The sequence below is a fragment of the Protopterus annectens genome, chromosome 3.part0 (assembly GCF_019279795.1).
Source record: "Protopterus annectens isolate FY-2018-M chromosome 3.part0, PAN1.0, whole genome shotgun sequence".
Lineage (NCBI taxonomy): Eukaryota > Metazoa > Chordata > Ceratodontiformes > Protopteridae > Protopterus > Protopterus annectens.
This window is the reverse complement of record NC_056731.1, coordinates 283815595-283830616: the sequence shown is the minus strand read 5'-3', so window position 1 is coordinate 283830616 and position 15022 is coordinate 283815595. Positions and strand designations below refer to the sequence as shown.

The 15022-nt window shown below is 40.8% G+C and overlaps 1 protein-coding gene across 1 annotated transcript in view; it reads right to left on the bottom strand.

The window, feature by feature from the left end:
- The window catches only part of NEK10 (NIMA related kinase 10), a 3576599-nt gene that overhangs the window by 1261369 nt on the left and 2300208 nt on the right, over nucleotides 1–15022 (bottom strand). The gene's annotated exons all lie outside the window — the stretch shown is intronic.

Genomic DNA, 15022 nt, shown 5'->3' with positions numbered 1-15022 from the left:
TAAAAGAGCCTGCTGAAGACAGTTAACAGTCAGTTGCCAGTTACAGTTGTCAGTTAACAGCCAGTTGTGAGTAGTTTACAGAGGTACTGTGCATTGGATACCCAAAAGGACTTACCAAGAACTGTAAGCCTGCCTTTGCTCTGTTGTAGTAAATTAGTTTAGATCAGTGACAGTGTTCTTCATTTAGTTAAGAAATTATAATCAATCAGTTAAATCATTTAGAGTTTTTCTAAATGCTGGATTTCTATCCTTCAGTATTGATTTCATTTTCATGGTGATTGAGTTCTGTTTGTTTATTGGAAATGACTGCTTTATATTTTGAATTATTTTGTTCATTATTAAATATGTTTATTAGCTTACACTGTGGCTGGTCAATCAGTGTTTCTTTAGTGATTTGAGAGTGCTTGTACTACCCTTGATAACTTCCTGAGCCACTCACTCCAAATGCCTGGCTGCTTAGGTCATTTGCTTTCATTTATTTTAATACCTAATTTTCATAACTGGACACCCCTTTAAAAGGGTGTCAAGACACTTTGATTGGTGGCAGCATTACTGTATAATTTTGGGGAAGGGACACAGATGGAAATCTGTGTCAGGCTTTCCAATAGGTGTTTGGATGTGTGAGATTTAACTGATTTAAGTGTGTGCATCAGAGGTCTTAAACTGGGACACATTGCTCTGGAATGTATAATAAGGAGTTACATCAGGGGTGGACAGAAGTATACAGTCCAGTCCCAGGTTATACAGTGTGTTCCTGTTGTGCAGAAATTATGAAATATTACTCCTGTGTAAGTGCCAGTCTTACACTGGAGTCAGTAGTGAGGATTGAAGCTCCTTAGTTACAGACCCAGGATAGTGGGAGACGTCACATTATTTGGTGACAGTTCAGTGGGATATTATCTGGACCTCACAATTTCATCCAAGGAAGTTCTTGATAAAAAAGCTGGAGAAGTTGCCATAGACCTCATGGAATGGGCTTTTGGTGGTTTTGGTAAAGTTAAACCTGCTTTTTATTAAACAAAGGTAATACAATCAGTTAACCATCTGGCTAAAGTTACTTTAGAAACTGGTTTGCCTAATTTTGAAGCAGAAAAGGAGGCAAATAATTGTTCATATTTGCTCAAATATTTGTTTCTGTGAAGGCAGAAACAAAACTAACTGTGTATATCGGCCTAACTGATACTCCAAGCACTGGATCAATGTCAGTGGCAATCATTCTTCTTCCATTGGTAAGGTTCCATATGAGAACCCTTCGATATACAGTCACAACTCAATGGTCTATTCTCCAGCAACCATTATTCAGTCATGTCAAAATAATGCAAGTTTGCAAAACTTACCTTCTCTAGTGGATCTAGTACAGTCAAATACAAGAGGCCATCCATTTGTTCTCCTTCAATTTAAGGTCACACTGACCACAAGCACCTCTGACTGAGTGGAACTTCGGGAATTTTATTTGATGCTACAGGGGGTGGATGGGAAATTGTTTTTTATAACATCTGAATAGTATCCGCTGCACCCATGTATCTTTTGTAATTTCTAGCCAGGTTCTCTGGTACAAGATATATGACCCCCAACTGCCCCTAGAGGTGGACAGTCGGACCTCCTTTCTGGAGCACTGATAGGATCTGTCAGAGAAGGTATTCCTGGTTCCCTTGTTATGCAGGCCACCTCTGCTGCAGGGACAGCATCTTCCATTTGAGTTACCCCCTCTGCCCTTGGGGAAACTGTTTCCATGTGGATCTTGGAGGAGACTCTAGGATTTTTTGAACCGCATTTTCCATCTGCCTCGTTGATTCTTAGAAAAAATCCAGTGAGTTGTCAAAAAACATTTGCCCACAACAGAAAGGGTTTTCCCATCCTGCTTGCGCATAGAGAGAGTGTCTTTCACTTTGGGGCCAAATAAGGAGGTTCTGCCAAAGAGACCACTGATGAAAAAAGATTTAAGAGTGCCACAAAATCACATAAATGCATCCAGGCACATCTCCTGATAGAAATGCTTGAACATGCCATGCATGATGTACTTTCAGCTATATGGGAGATGAGTCTGAAATAGACTGAAGGGGAGCCAACTGCTAGATAATAGTACTCTCTGCCTCAAAGGATATGGTCTCAGAGAGGGATTTGGAAAGTTCTTTGATGAAATCCCTCTGAAGTCTTGTGAAATGTGGCAAATAATTCAGTGACCTAAGGGCAAAGATCTCTGCAGCACAGATATGCTTCCCAAACCTGTCCAACATCCTAGACTCCCTGTTAGGGGAGTGGACACAGGAACTTTGCTCTGCCAGTTCCTTTTTAGTAGGTGCCACTATGGCCACTGCATCAATGGGCAATCCTTTACTTCAGTGTGGTCTACCCTTAGGTAGTGCCAGGATTCTGTCTGGTCTCATAGGGGTTGGTTTAGTTGTATCTGGTTCCTTCCATGCCCAAAAAGAAAAAAAGAAGTTGTGTCTTATCATAAAATTCCATCTGTGTTGTCGATCTTCACTAATCCTTGCCAGTGGGGCTTGGTTTTGAGCCTTGGAACTGACTCGGCCATTTATCTCAGCTCGTACCTTCCAAACTCTCGAGCTAGGCTTTATCCATAAAGCTCCTCTCAAAATTACCTCAGACTGAGTTTGCCCAAAATAGTGACAGACAAATAGCAAATAAGAATATGTGCCCCTAATATGAAGCCAGTTCTGGAAAAGTTCGATCCACTAAGAGTCTCAGGCTGGGGGAAGGAGGGGGAGGATGTCAAGGATTAGTGAAGATCAACAACACAGATGGAAGATTATAAGACATAACTTCTTTATCTTATGTTGTCATTCTTCACATAATCCTTGACTAGCTACCTGAATCTTGGGAGGTCTCATGGAAGAATGTTCCTAAGCACAATGATGCTCATTCCCTAGAGACCTGATCCAATTTGTATTAAGTGATAAAAGTATGAGGAGAAGACCAAGTGGCTGCTGCACAAATATTATCTAAAGAAGCTCTGGCATAAAAAAACTGCAGAAGTTGCCACTGCTCTTGTTTGGTGTGCTTTTACTGAGTGTGAAAGACAGAGCCCCCTTTTGACTGACAGACAAATGTGATACAATCTCTGAGCCATTTAGCTAAAGTAACCTTAGAAACTGGATTACCTAAAGAAAGCGAGGAAAAGGCAACAAACAGTTGGTCAGATTTTCTGAAATCCTTCGTTCTGTGGTGATAAAAATGTAGCTGTCTGTGGATGTCTAGTGAATGAAGGGAATGCTCCCCTTTATTAGAAAAATTAGGGAAAAAGACTGGTAGTTGAAGTGTCTGATTGATATTAGATTCTGAGACTACCTTCAGTGAAAAGGATGGATTAGTCTGAAGGGAGACCCTATCTTTGTGAAAGGACTGAAGTTTAGATACTTTTCTGGCAGATGTAATAGCCACTAAAAATACAATTTTCCAAGTCAAAAACTTTAAGTAACAAGTAGCTGATGGTTAGTAAGGGACTGGGGAACTAGTGTTAGATCCCAGTGAGGAATAGTTTCTTTAAATTGAGTTCTTAACATTAGGACTCCCTTTAAAAAGGCTTTACAAAGTTTGTATGAGATAAGGGATGACCCATTAAACCCCATATGGAAGTTGGAGATAGCCACTAGATGGACTTTAATTGCTGAGGCAGAGGATCCAGATTGATAGAGGTTAGGTAAAAAATCCAAAACTTTATGAACAGGGGTCGAATAAGGATCAAGTTCGTTCATAAGAGCCCAACTTGCAAATTTTTCCCATTTACTTTGATACAGTTTCCTAGTTGAAGGTTTGTGATGGGCTACAATGATTTGATGGACAGGACAGGAAAGGGAAGTATGCCTGTCAATCATGGGAATTGGAGAAGCCACATCATGAGCTTCAGATGAACCATGCCCTCTGGATGAGACAGCAGATCTGGAGCTGGGTTCAGTATCCATGGTTTCTGAAAAAGATGAAGTCACAGGAAGAGAAATCAAACTTGGAAAAACCAAAAGGGGACAATGAGAATTACTGTGTTCTCCAACCTCTTGGCTTTCTTTATAAACTGTGAAATTAAAGGAGTTGGGAAAAGGCATAGAGAAGACTGGGGGGCCAATTGTGGAGAATAGTGTCTCTGGGTGACTCCCCCGGAGGGGGGATTAGGGAAAGTAACTGCTGCACTTGTTTAGAGATGATGCAAAAAGATCGCAGCAAGGTTGGCCCCAGTAACAAAAAATCTCTTTCACTACCACATGATTGAGAGAGCTCTCATGAGGCATGAGAATGTTTCTGCTCAGTTTGTCTGCTATCACGTTGGTGTTTCTGGAATGTGCACTGCTGTGAGAAAGTGTTTGGAAGAATTCAACCATTGCCAAACTCTGAGGACTTCTTGACACAATGGGTAAGATTTGGTTCCCCCGTGTTTGCTGATATACCAGACTACCAACACGTTGCCCATCTGAATTGCTACTGTTCCTAGAGGAAGTGCATCCTGAAATGCTTGCAATGCTAACAGCATTGCCCTCATCTCTAGAATACTGATGTGCAAGTTGGCCTCCAGTTGGGACCAAGTGTCTTGGACTGTCCTTCCCAGATAATGCCCCCCCCACCCTATTTTGGAGGCATCCTGGTCACTATGGCTTGGGGTTGCAGAAGGATGAATGGTCGGCCTGAAAGAATCTTGTTGGAGTGGAGCCACCATGAAAGATCCTGTTTAGAGTGATTGTTAATCAAGATGAGGTGAGACACTGGATGATCTGTCAGAGACCACTGGGAGGCTAGTAACCTTCTAAGATTCACATGTGATATCTTGCAAAGGGAACAAGAGTGATTGAGGCTGCCATTGAGCCTAATCCTTGTAGGACTAATCTGGCTGGAATACTTTTGCTCTAGATAATTTGGTTGACCTGAGGTCTGATCCTTTGTAGCCTTTCCAGTGGGAGTGAAGCAATTCCTGCAACTGTGTCTAGCAGGGCTCAGATGAATTCTAGTTGTTGTGAGGGTTGTAAATTTGTAATTTATTGTGATGCCTAGAGATGCAGAGTGTAATCTCTTGCCTGTTCTATTTGATGCCTGGTGGTAGCGGTGAGGAGCCAGTTGTCGCAATATGGATAAACTAAAACTCCTTGCAGTCTGAGATGAGCTGCTCCCACTGCCATGCATTTGGTGAACACCCTGGGGGCTGAGGTCAGTCCAAAGGGCAGTACTCTGAATTGGAAATGACGGTCTCCCAGCCAGAAGTGCAAGGACCTCCTGGAGCGTTTGTCCATTTTTATGTGATAATACGCATCCTGGAGGTCTATAGAGCACATCCAATTGTCCTTTTCCATAAATGGAAGTATAGACTGTACTGAAACCATCTAAAATTTGGTTTGCTGTACTGCTTTGTTGAACTGGCTGAGATCCAAGGGGGGGGGGCTCTAGTCCCATTTTTTGGGCACTAAAAAGAACTTTGAGTAAAACCTGGATCCTATTTGGTCTGGTGAGACTTTTTGTATGACTGTTTTGTTGAGCAGCTTTTGAATTTCTGCTATTGCTGCTTCTCTGTGACTGGGTGGATCATCCATGAGTCTTTTTTGGGGTTGTGGACTTATAGAAACTGGAATATTGTAACCTCTGGATATGATTCCCTGACCCCATTTGTCCGAAGTTATCAGTTGCCAGGTGGGTTGGTGCAGGGATAACCATCCCCTGACTGCCTCCAGAGGAAGGCAATTGGACCACCATTCAGGAGTGCTGGTAAGGAATCTCTGGATCCCTGGTTCTGTGGACCACTTCTATCTCTAGGGCGGCATCTTCCATTACTTCCCCTCTGCCCCAGGGAAAGTCTTTGCCACATGAATCCTGGAAAGGCTCTTGGGATTTTTTAAACCATAGTCTCCCACTTCTCTGGTTCCTATAATAAGGCCATTGAAGAGTAGAGAAATGTATGCCTATGGCAGAAAGAGTCGTCACATCCTTTTCACATCTGGCCAGAATGTTTTTTAACTTGGGACCAAAAAGGGATGATCTGTCAAATAGAGCACTGACGAATGACACTTTAAATGGCTCAATAAAATAGCTTTAAATGGCTCAATAAAAATCACCCAAGTGCATCCAGGAGTGCCTTCTAATGGCTATGTCTAAACTCGCTGCTCTTGTTGTCCCTTCAGCTGCATGGGCAATCGGCCTTATGGATGAGTTGGAAATTGCTTTTGCTTCAAGGCCAGTGAGATGAGAAGCAACTCTGTCCCGTACCTCTTCAGCTACTGCTCTTGAGAGGTTATCCAAGCCCTCTTTGATTAGATCCCTCTGTAACCTTGTAAAGTACACCATGTAGTTCAAGAACATGAGGTCAAAGGTCGATGAAGCACAAACTCACTTCCCAAACCTATCCATAGTCCTAGACTTCTTGTTAGGAGGATTGATAGCTGGAAGTTCCTTCTTCGTGGCTGCGGCCATCACCATGGCATCCATGGGTATGCCTTTGGACCAATGTTGCTCTTCTTTGAGAGTAGAAAGGATCCGGTCAGGTCTCTTGAGGATCAGTTCGATGGAGTCAGGTATCTTCCACTCCTGCTAAGTGATCAATTTAATAAGCTCATCAGCAGCCAGAGAAATCCAAGAGGTAGAAGGTTGGGTATGAAAATCCTCCAGATATACCGACTCCTCCAAAGAAGGTTGAAGGGAAGACCAGCCACCCCTCTGCTTCAGGATCTCTAGGATGTCCCTGAAGGAAACATTATCATCAAAGTCTTCAGTGAAGGATTCCTCTGGGAAGTCTAACTGATTCCTCTTGCACTTTTTCTTTGCAGGTACTTCTTCAGGGGGATGTTCCCGGGAAGTGTCCAAAGAGGAAACCACCAAAAAGGGCCTTTCCTGGGGCTTTTGTGCCCTCTTTCCCGGGGAAAAGAGAGAGAGATGGAAGTTCTGGTCGAAGAGATGTAGAAGTCTGGCCTGACAAGGATGGCAGACTGTGAGTCCCCAATGGACAAGGCCTTCTCCATGATTCAGAAGGCCAGCCCCCCCCCCCTTGTAGAGAGATGGGAGCCTGGAACAGAGGTCCCAACCTGCACTGAGGAGGCAACCCCCAAAACCAAAGCCTGGGTCGATCCAATGAAGGAGAAGCACTGAGGGTCATGGAAGGCTCTAAAATTAATGAAGTCGATCCATGCACCTCAGAACTGGCCAGGGAATCTCAACCCCAGGAAGTCTCCAATGCCATAAGCATGGAGGTGCTCAAGGCCACCCTTGGCTCTGGAGAAGAAGTTGCTACTGAAACTGAGGCATTCAAAGCCGGGCATGTCGGAACTGTGGGCTCCAATGACTCAACAGGAGTTGTAGGAGGAAGAACGGATGGTGTCATATTAGAGATGATCCCGGTACCAGTTTGGCTAGGAACCAGAGACAATCCCCTCAGCATTAGGAGCTAATCCACCAGCCTCGTAATGTCTTATTCAGAGAGACTCTTAGTGGTTCAAACTGAAGCAGTCAAAGGAAACCTAGGGGGACTCAGATCGACAAAGGGGCTCAGTGGTCTATCCTTGAACAGGTCAACAGAAGGAGAATATCTGGATCTTGGAACAAAAATAACTTCTGACTTCTCTGGTACCATTGAGTCTCTTGGTGCCGAGCAATTGAAGTAAACTCTGAAGTCTTGGTAGGTGCCAAATAATTTTTGCCATTTGGTGCTGAGGAACTCTTCGACATCAAAGGCTGCTTAGAACCCTATTTAGGTGGTTCTGAAGTGCTAGGAACCTAGGAAGGTTGCTTCTTAGAAGAAGAGGATGAAGAAGAAGAAGAACTGGCTTCCATTTTGGACCCAGAAATGGCCTCTTCAAAGTTATCTTTTAACAGTCCTTTAAGAATAAGTTTATTTTTCCGTACACAGAGTGTCCTAGCGGAGAAATCATGGCATATTGAACAGTCCTCCTGCAGGTAAACTTTATCAAGACAATAAACACACCACACATGCCAGACTGAGTTGGACATTTTCCTCTCACATTTCTTGCACCTTTTAAATCCAGAGGTACCCTTAGAGGACTTTGCTGGAGATTCAGATTTATCACCCATAATGAAAGCAAACAAAGAGATACACACTCACCAGAAAAAAAGGGACACAGAAAGATTTTTTTTATTTTTTATTTTTTTTTAATAAAAAAGAAAAATGAAAGGAAATACCAATGCGGGTATTGAAGAAAATACCTGAATAGGTAAAAAGAAGTACCAACAATGGTACTGAGGAAAGAACTACCAATGGTAGTGAAGTAGAGTGAGGAAGATAAACACACATACACGCTATTAGATAATGAGAGAAGCGGGTAGAGAAAAAAGTCACTAGAGATAAAAGGGAGACATAAAAGAGAAAAAATGATATTTTAAAGGAAAAAACTTACTTTAAATATAAGACAAAGCTTGAGAGTGGTTGTACACATCTGACACATAAATTGGCAAATGAGATCTGAGGTAGTTTTGAGAGGAGCATTATGGAAGGCGTGAGCTGAAATAAACGTCTGAGTCAGTTCCGAAGCTCAGAACTGAGCTCCACAGTCAAGGATTATGTGAAGACTGACAACATCAGATCTAAATCTATGTGTTAATCTGTGGGTGGAGTCACCCAGGAGGTATATAGGCCAGATCCAAAGGCCTCCAGGAATATTGACTCTTCTTGGGAAGGGTTATTGGGGGGACCTACCACCCCTTTGTTTTAGGAGTTCTAAGATGCCTCCAAAGGAGACATCATTAAGTGGTAATCTGGGGAAGCTTTCTCCTTCATCAAAGTCAGTGTCCACAGTGATAGATTCTTGTAGAGTCTACGTGCCTCCTTTTGCACTTCCTGTTCTGGTGAACCTCCTCAGTGGGGTGTTCCAGGGGAGTACTGTAAGAGATGATGATACCCTGCTGGATGGCCTGGAGACTGGTTCTGGCAGGCTGCCCCAATCAAATAGATGACTGAGGCTCTGGATGCAAAATTGAATGGGACTGGGAAGTCAGAGCCAAGGAGGGTAGAGAAGTCTAAATTCTAGGAATAGAGAACGCTCTCTCCATTACCTCAAAGGAAGAGTGCCTGGGAGAAACTGAAACCAACGGATCCAACAAGGCAGGCTTACAGACCGTTGTCCCCCACTGTCCCACAGGCAAACTACTGGAAGAGGGAGATGGAGCTCAGCTCTCTAGTGCTAATGCCCTAAGGGGGAATAGTCAGCTCCAACAATTTCAGAGATGGATCCAACACCCCAGAGCCAGCCCCAACACTTCGGCTCTGAGAGTTGTCCAATAGCTCAGAGACATAAACGAGGTCGAAGCTGCCTACATCTTCGGATCAAAGGTAGATGACTCCAAGGATTTCAGATTCAACAGTTACAAAACCAAAGTATGGATTTTAGAAGGAGCTAAGATTGGAGATGTAGTACTAATGTGGGTCTCCGGGCCCTCTGGGATCAGAGACGGAAGGACTCCTATTTGTATCTGCATCCTCAGGAATGTCCTCATCCTGTCCACATTTGCCTTGGATAGATTTCTAGAAGACCTAAGGGATGAGGCCATGGACAAGAGTCTTGACTGCTCATGGGGTAACTGCTCCAGAAAAGGCAATGCGGGCCAAGAGGTAATCAGCTCTGAGAATAATTCAGGAGAATGGGTTTGGGTTGATCTTGATCTCGGATCCAACCACCTGGATCAAACTTTTTTGCATTGTTTCAGAGGATGCTTTGAGGATGGAACCAAAGAAGAAGCTGAAGTCCATTCAGGACAAGAGACTCTCCTTTTTTTTTTCCAATCATTTAGGGATTTGAGCCCCAGGAGCCATAGATGAAGGTTCTGAAGGCAGCAAGCCCCTAAGTATTAGTTTGGTTTTATGATCAATTAAGTGTGGGAGTTAAATCCCTTGCAAATGTTGCAGTCTGAATTCAAATGAGATGGTCCTAGAAAGTAGATGCATTTGGACTGTGCATCTGAATTTGGCATTTTGTGGATACATGCCACACATATTTTAAAACTTGAAGGTTTATCAGACATTCTTTTAAAAAGGAAAGATTAAAGTTTTTTTTTTTTTAATACTAGAAAGGGGAAAGAAAATTAAGACGTTATCAACAATGGTAAAAAGTAAAAAGGAGTGTACTAATAAGTATAATATAGGGACAGAACAGCAGCTATGGTAACAGAAAATACTCAGAGTACAGAAGGAGGGTGAAGTTTATAATCTGAGATAAAAAAGGTTAAAGGGAGGTAAAGATAAAAGCTATGAAAGGTATAATAATTGTAGTAAAAAATAATCACAACTAAACTCAAAAGTCTGAAAACCACACTCGAGAGTTCGCAATCTACATCCGAACGCTGTGGCAACAAATGAGATCTGGGGTATGTTAGGTGACTAGGCACTGTAGGTAAAGGGAGGAACTCAAGAGTGTTCTACAATCTGGAAGAAGTGGCCAAGGTGGATCTGAGGACTGGATCCGAATCCAACAGTTGAAAAATGAATGAAAATGGCAACATCGGGTCATGAATTTATGCACAGTCCTAAAAATGAGGTTGAGGAGTCATGGTCTGAAAACAGCCCAGGGCCTAAGAAATACATAATCTACCACTGGCCAGATGCATTTTCAGTGAATGAGTTTCATGAATGTGGGTTTAGGGAAGAGAAGTTTACTGTTGCTCTTGCTAAAAGTTTCATTTTGTTTAGCAAGTGGACATCAGTGTTTTCACTAAAAATCTGAAATAAAAGTTCTAAATTAAATCCAAATCTCTGTAATCATTGTAAAAGTAAAGAAGAAAATGGTATGCACACTGATAGGCTTGAACAGTGCTTATGGCAATTGGGGAGACACAGCCAAGTAATGTGACACTGGAATGGCAGTACTGGCGGGGGGGGGGGGCTGACCCATTACCTTATCTAGGGCCCCATTTGACTATGATACAGCTCTGTTTGGAGACACAGAAAGTTTAAAAAAATGGCACATGCTTTCATATTGCAAAATCTTCATCAAATGCATACAAATAAAGTTAACTGAACAACCATTTTATATAACAGTCACCTTATTAGACCAGCCGATCATCAGAATGCAGTTTCAAAGATATTTACCAATTCTGATATTAAAATACAGGTTTTGCAAAAGTGCAAATAAAGTACACCCATAATGGTATAAAAATAATTTCATAATAGAGTATTTCTTCCTGAAAAAGTGGTTTAATACAAGTAAAAGTGTTTAACCCAGGCTTTCTAGTAATCCTTAACATTGTTATTCATTTGTACTTCAATAGATGTGTTTCTAGAGCCTGGCATTAATGAGCATATCACTGAAACTTCTGCAGAACCCTGTTTTATGTTTAGAGTCACTAGAAAAACTGGTTCAAACCCTAGGGTCGGGAACAGGCTCTAGAAACACTCCTGCTTGACTCCAGATGGTTAACAATGTTCAAGACTGATAAAAAAAAAAGCCTGGGTTAAAAAAATGCTGCTAGTATTAAACCACTGCTGAGGAAGAAACATTATGTTGTGAAATGGTTATTATACCATTATGAGTGCATTTTATTTGCACTTTTTTATATTTTAATGTAAGAATTGCTGAATGTCTTTGAAAGTGCATTCTTATAACTGACTTTTCTGATTAGGTGATTGCTATATAAACTTTAATATTTAACTATTTTGCTTTTATACATATGATGGAAGATTTTGTAACATGAAAGTTTATGCTGTTTTATTAATAAAAGTTTCTGTGGTTCTAGAACACATACATTTTCTTGGACTTTTGTTTTTAAGCATCAATTAAACTGCATAAGTTGCATTTTGTACAAAGTTGGACAGTTCTTTAGGCTGGGGTCAAATATGGTCTGACCATACCTCTCATCTGTTCAAATTTTGATAGAATATCCAGATTTTTGCCTCATATTTTGGTCTCTTTCTCATAAAATTTGTGGTTTTCTGGCAAATCATTAAGGATTGAAGGCACAGAATAATGACAGACATTTGAGCTTCAGCCTTCATACCCTTCAGAAAATACATGCTAACTCAAAGCCTTTTATTCTAGCAACTTTCTAAGTTTATAAAAGCAGTAGTTAACATTTGCCCCCTCTCCCATTCTTTTTGGCATTGTCTAGATTTCTTGTGCTAAGAGGTTGAGAGGTATGAGTCTGACCCTTAAATGCAGGCAGCCCTGGTCTTGATAAATGAAACCAGATCCACAGGCTATGGTGAAAATGATGCTCCCAATCCCTGCAGCAGTGCAGAAGCACAGTGGTGGGAAAATGCAGAAACAAACTTTTTGCCTGCCTTTATAACAACTCCTTCCAGTTGGCTCTTTACTCAGGCAGTAAACATCTATTACTGTCTAGAGAATAAATTGTCTCAAGACAGTTGCAGAAGGTCTGATGGTCAATCAGGTAGGAGAGAAAGAACATTTAAAAAGTCGGGCACATAAAAAAATATATATGATTTAAGGAGTGCTCCCATTTTTCTGCCTGAGCCTAATTCAGCACTCTGTACACTACTTGGTTTTGTGTGAAATTTTAAACCATTTCTTCTTATTAGTATTTGCTGGTCAACAAGGTGACTCATTAACCCAGTACAGGATAGAATAGTTTTCATTTAATATCAGTTGATCAAAAATCCCAGTCCTGTCTTAAAATTATGTAACATTTTGAGGGATGGCATTATTAAAGTATTGGAAGCTTCTGCCCCTAAAACCCCATATATTGCATAACAAATTCACAGGGTTAGGCTTAAAGTCTTCCAGATATATATATTTTGAGGCTCTTTAGTCCTAGCTGCCTGCTGACCATCATCACCATCAATCCCTCCTTTGGTCTGCTGGCCTATTTGTTCTCCCATCCACTGGGACAACAGCTGGATAAGAAGAGCCACCATTTAGGCAGCCATCAGGGGTGTTTTTGTTTCTAGTTTGCAGTCCTATCTCTGCTGCATATAACACACCTAAGATTCGACATGCACTAGGTGCCAGCGGGAGCATGTCAACTGTTTCTACAAGGCAGCCTTGTCTCCCTAGAAACCAGCACTTTTGTAGGGTCTCTGGTCTCCAATGGGAATTTAACCATGGGAACTTCCTGTAGGAGCTTCTTTCTGACAAGAGGTAAACCATCAAAGTCACATCAGTCTTTCCCCTATGCCAGCTCCAATAGGACCTGAGCCACTATTGGGTCGCCTAGGTCACAGCCAGGGTTTTATCCCCTTATGCCAACAGAACTGGCAAATATCTTTTTCGAGCTTTGTAATTTTTCAGTCATTCTCATCACTTTTAGTAGACACATCTAAGGCATTTACATGTTTAATAAAGTCACAAATTAGGCCACTGATTCCACTGACAAGAATGACCTGATAAAGGCATTATTTATGAGTCTTAAATTAGGTGCAGGCTTCCTACAGAGATCATCAATTCAGCCTGTAAGTGACAGCATCAGTTACAGATTACAAATTTCATACTTAACGTTTCACTTCTACAATCTCTGAGAAATATAAAACAACAGTTTTGAGGCTCATCTCAAACCATTAATTTAGTAACTCTTTCAAATCTAATATTCAAATGTACTCAAACTGTTATTTAGATGATGGTCCCTAACATGCAAACATAAAAAAGATAAACTGATATTTTCAGTTGGAAGAGAAAAAAACAGTATTTCAGTTTTAAGAGAATGGAGTGACCAAACCACATAATGTGAATTATATGAATACAATGTAAATTATGTGAATCCAAGTTGTAACCATTTGGGGACACAGTTCCTTGAGGAAAGATAAAGCCTGGACTATAAATTAAATTATATATTTTACTTTATTTATTTAACATTTATTAAACTGATAAGTGAACTGGTCCAATGACCCTTTTCAGTCATAGCACAGCCTGTGAAGGCAATGATGACAATCAAACATAAAATGTGACAATGTCAACAAACTCAAGTATTTAGAACCAGAGGTAATGCATATGATCCATGAATAAAGAAGACATTATAACAAACTATTAACATGTACTACACATTGAGCTACTAAGGTTCAAAATGATATACATGGCAAACACAGTAAAAAATCCAGAAATCAAAAATATATATCATACAATGACTGGCCATTAACATTTCTAAAACAAGGACGCTGATTCGGCATCCCAACCCAGCCCGTTGTAATTCCGAGCATATACCAATGGAAAAAGGACCAGTCATCCAGACTTTTTTCCATTAATATATGCCATGAAAATTTCACTTTCTTTCCCTTAAAAAAAAAAAATAAAATAAATAAACAAACTTGTAAAACTGGACACTTGAAAATAACGAGAGAAACAGGACTGACAAAAATAAAAGAATAATCTGGTACATTATGAAAACCTAGAGAAAAGTACCTGATTATCCTTTTATTGTCTATTTCCTGTCACTCCCGTACCTTCAAAGTGTCCCGGTATCTTAAAAAATATATATATGCCTGTTGTAAATCCCAGCATATACCAATGGAAAAAGGTCTGGTCGCCCGGACTTTTTTCCATTAATATATGCCATAAAAATTTCACTTTCTTTCCCTTAAAAAATATAAATAAATAAACTTGCAAAATCGGACACTTGAAAACGAGAGAGATGGGACTGAGAAAAATAAAAGAATAATCTGGTACGTTATGAAAAACTAGAGAAAATTACCTGATTATCCTTTTATTGTCTATGTCCTGTCTCTTCCGTACCTTCAAAGTGTCCTGGTATCTTAAAAAAAAAAAAAAAAAAACAGCAACGGAGATGTTCCTTTCTCTGTTGCTTCCTATATACAGCAGCCATCACACAACATTGATGTACTGTGTATGCGTAGGAACAAATGTCCCATATGCATGTGCAGTACATCAAAAAAAAGCAGCGGGATATCCGTGGAAAGCAGAACACCACCATGGAGCTGTCATACAATGACATTATTTAAGAAAAGCAAGTAATTATTTTCTTAAATAATGTCATTGTATAATATCAGTAACCAACTGAACATTTACCCACGGCTGTCTTTGTTTAATTACTCGGGCTTCACTCTAGTGATTAAACCACACCAACCATGGGTAAATCTTGAATATACCACAACGACATCATCGGTTATTGCTATATTAAAAAA